This window comes from Mixophyes fleayi, chromosome 4 (assembly GCF_038048845.1).
Source record: "Mixophyes fleayi isolate aMixFle1 chromosome 4, aMixFle1.hap1, whole genome shotgun sequence".
Lineage (NCBI taxonomy): Eukaryota > Metazoa > Chordata > Amphibia > Anura > Limnodynastidae > Mixophyes > Mixophyes fleayi.
The window spans coordinates 250986525-250991174 of NC_134405.1; positions in this window are offsets into that span (position 1 = coordinate 250986525).

A 4650-nucleotide genomic window follows, 5' to 3' on the forward strand; every position below is an offset into this window, starting at 1 on the left:
CTGTTTTCAAGACTTCCTGTAGTGTACTTCAATACGCTTACTGCCAGTAAGTTGGACCTGAGTAGGATTATAAAAGGCCTGCCCTTGCATTTTAACTATGCATGCGTGAATTAGTCTGAACCTGTAATTGCACTATATAGGTTTAGAAAGGAGCAGCTTTATAATAATGTCCTGTTGGGAATACTTATAGGAAAATGTCAAAATGTCTTTCTACTGACTGATCAGACAAAAAAAATCATTGATCCTCTGTACTCAACAAATACTTTATTAATGCTGTTCTAGCTACTTCACTGGTTTCTGTATTAAAAACATGAGTCGTTAGTTCCACATATTGCAATACATGTTAAGCTGACCAGCTCATGCCAAAGTCTTTCCATTCTAGACAGTTCTACGCTAAATATAGGCTTCAATTCAGTATGAATGTTATCATGACATGATCATTGCCCTGCTTTTTAACTGACTTACCTGCACATAGCTTTTAAATACAAGTACTTGGCAAACAATAGCAGCTATTAGTCACTCAAAGAATCACCTGACACAAGTTAGATAGGTAGGGGAACCACAAAATCCTTTTCTAACAAAAACAGACTACATGATTTGTGCTCTACTACAAGTATTTCCTTAATGTAAAGAAATTAAATTAAAACTAGCTGATTCTGGTGACAATTTTTTCCTACCAAACAACACAAAAGAATTTTAATTAAAATGATATAGACATGTAATAAGTATAAGCAAATATTAAAAAAAGTAGAGTATTGTTATAAAAGTGACATGTCTATATAACATCATTGTTACTGAATGCGGCATTACAAACTACTTCTTATACAGCTATTTTAGCCAATTATTGCCCTTGGGCTGTAACATTTCAATGACAAGAAAACACTGCATGTGTTTTGCTTCCCATTCCAGTGGGTGTACTAACCTAGTAATTGTAATAGAATTTTCCCATGTTTATCATTGTAATAGTTCTCATAATAAACTGGGAAATGCTACAGGCTGCCAAACACTTGTTTCTGAAATGTATACAATAATTATAATATAATATATCTTAATTATGTATAGACACAGTAGCTGTGAGCAGCTGCTGGGAGAAAAGGATCACACCCTAACATGAAAGATTATCTTCTTTCATTTTGCAGTTTTTATGTCTGTTTCAGTCAGGCGTGCTGTGCAGAAGTGGTGTTGCTGTAAAAGATGACTCATCTAAATTAGCGACTCTGCTGATCAGTGGAAGGGAGGGATCTGCTGAGTGGAAGACAACTAGCTCATTGTTTGTCAGAGATGCTCATGTTAAGTGGGCCTGTGATCCATAATTTAGCAGTTTCCTTACAGGCCCCAGTCCAGTGAGACTGGAGAGACATAGATGAAATACAGCATCACGGCTATCTGGTTGCACATCGAGTGTTCAGCCATCCAAAGTGACACTTTCATAAAAACAGATTAAATTTCCCCTTTTTTTGTGCCACTGTTATTTCTTAGGCTAAGTGAGTGATTGCATTGTGTTACCTATCAGCCATCCTGGATACAGACAATCCCTTATTGTGTACTGTTATAGTCATGGAGTTTCTGCTTCAGCAAGCTTCTAATTAAGCTATTTACTCTAGAGGACCAATTCACACAAAATTGCATCCAAAGGCAGTCATGAGCTTCTAAAATGTCCCATGTGATAGTCACATTGAATGACAGTAACTATCTTAGTTACTCTCACTGCTTTTGTATAATGTATTGTGTATTTATTTCTACAAATCATGTAAATAGTATTGTATGGTATGGACCAACTCTAGCCTCTGTATTTTCCCATATATAAATAACACACACAAACACAAGTAAGAGTCAGCATCACAACATATGCAAATAGAAAAATCTTTATATTTCATATAGCTAAACGTGATGCCTGAGATTTTAGGGTTTCATCCTATATGTTTAGCCCAGGGATCGATGGAGCAAGCAAAAAGCAAAAGGGAAAAAGTACCCTTTGTAATAGGAAAGAGTTTAACTATTTTTTTTATTTTAGTTGCAGGGGTGGTATATATAGCAGAGACCCATAGGCTGAACTGTGAAACAACATTTAAACTAATGCCATGTCAGAAGCATCCATTTCCACTGCACCCAATAAAAAGCCTTTTCAGCATCTAAAGAAAGGACCATATTATGGGAGTTGTGGAGGTTTAAGGTTTCATGAATTAAATCAGCCAATCTATTTGTTGTTAGCAGCATTTCTATGTGACACAAAACCAACCTGAGCTCAGTGGATGAGCTGTGAAGGAATATATTTAATCTTACAGCCACCATTTTTACCAATAGTTTTGTGTCTGTATTGAAACATATAGGTATGTAGCTTGTGCAGTCCATGTGATCCCGGACATTTGTATCATAGTTTCAACTGCAGTGGCCATATCCTATGGAATATTATTACTCTTGAGTAACCAAATGAAAACCTGATTGAGAAAGAAGACACATATATTTTGAAATTATTTATAAACTTGTTCAATATTCCTCAGTAAATCTCACCTACTCAAGCCAGATCATGAAGCAGGGTTCTTGTCGAAGGATGAAATACATGACTTTGGCAGAGTGAAGATCTTCCACATGTGAGCAAGAGGTTAATTCCTCATAGAGTGTGATATCGCTTCCTCACATAACTGGGCAGGATTAAGTCCTTTATAAGGCCTAACAGTCCAGACTAAATTGGTCTACAAGGAGGAAGATGTGTATTGTGTCGAACCTCTGCTAAACCTCTGCCAGTCCTAGTGTATCATCATCATCATCATCATCATCATTTATTTATATAGCGCCACTAATTCCGCAGCGCTGTATAGACTCACATCAGTCCCTGCTCCATTGGAGCTTACAGTCTAAATTCCCTAATATAGACACACACAGACAGACAGAGAGAGAGAGACTAGGGTCAATTTTTGATAGCAGCCAATTAACCTACCAGTATGTTTTTGGAGTGTGGGAGGAAACCGGAGCACCCGGAGGAAACCCACACAAACACAGGGAGAACATACAAACTCCACACAGATAAGGCCATGGTCGGGAATTGAACTCATGACCCCAGCGCTGTGAGGCAGAAGTGCTAACCACTAGGCTACTGTGTATTTAACTAGGCCTTGGATATCCAAACTCCTAGCATCATATAAGGTATCTGTTTGCCATGTTCTTGATTACTTTGTTTCTGTTTCCATATTCCTGATTGTTTTATAGCTGCTGCTCTGTGTTTTCTGCACCTACAAAGATAAAAAACATATAAATGGAATTGACCAATCTCCTCACTATGTACTCATTAGTGCCTGCTACAAACCTTTTTAACTCCAGTCTATTAATACGTATATGATATAGAAAGGTGGGAATGCTTATGTGTAGCTCTGACTACCTGCATGTGCTACTGACTATAAAGTATTCAAACTAAGAGGCCAATAGATGTATTGGAAGGATGGTATTAATGAATACTATCATAAATATATAACATAGTCAACATAATTGAGGTCAGTCATGACAAACAACACTCAGGTCATACACGGAGCCTTGTGTTTTAATCATTCCCACAGTGTCCAAGCAATAGTCAGTCTCTACATTCAGTCCTATGGTGTGCATAAAGTGCTCGTATCCGGTATAGATTTGTGTTCTGTGTATAGACATTCCCTAGGAGGTCATGATGAAGTCATAATGAAGTCACATGTCTCTCCCGTAAACAGTAAGAAAGATATTACCTGTTATAAAAGTGTATTTGAGGCTGTCAAACTGCAGCTTTATTCATTAAGGAGCCCCAGTTCTCTGGTGGTGTCCCTCCCTCAGGAAATTTTGTGAAGATGTTAGCTGCTGTGGAGAGACAGAGATGGTATTTGTTCAAGTACAGAGAATGCAAGCAAGCCCAACACTCAGAATACAATTTAAGACAACAGAGAGATCTTTAGACACTAATGTGAAAGACAATTAAGCAAAAGGAGAACCACCAATTGTTGGAAATGTCTTCTTGGCAAAATCCTAAGGTAACTGTTCTCAAACGGGCTTGTTTAGGTAATGTGGTAGGTGCGATATCTTGTTATAGGTTTAAAGAGGAGTCTTGAAATAGGATAATGCACATATATTTCTGGCATCTGTCACTTTCTTCTCTTTAAAACATTGTAGGCGAATGATAACATTTTAAAGCACTGCCTGCTCATGAAATAAGTCCTCTGTGCACTCTATTCATGAGAGCTGGGTATAATACACCATCTGGGCAAATTTTAAGGAATAATTGCTAAAGATGCATTTGAAGGTTCTAATGGTCTGTAGCTCCAGGGAATTCTTCAGTCTTATGTTATTATGTCGGCACCTGTTCTCTGCATTTTCTTGTCAATCCTTTAGATCAGCTACCTTCTCCAGAAAGTAAGGCGCTCATTAAAGCATATATGTTCACCTACCATTGCATCAGTTTTGTCTTCCAGGTTGGCTAACTTTATACTGATTTAGCTAATATATGTTCTTATGTCTCTCTTAAATCCCGATCTCCTCAGCAATAGATTGTTCAAAATCCTGAAGAAGATCTTTCAGTTTATCTTTAGATGATCAGAATCATCAGCTCGGCTTGAACAGGGCCTGTATGAGTGCAGGTACTTCATTCAGAGGAGGGGTGGTAGAATCTGAGACCTAAAGCTCTGGTAGAAT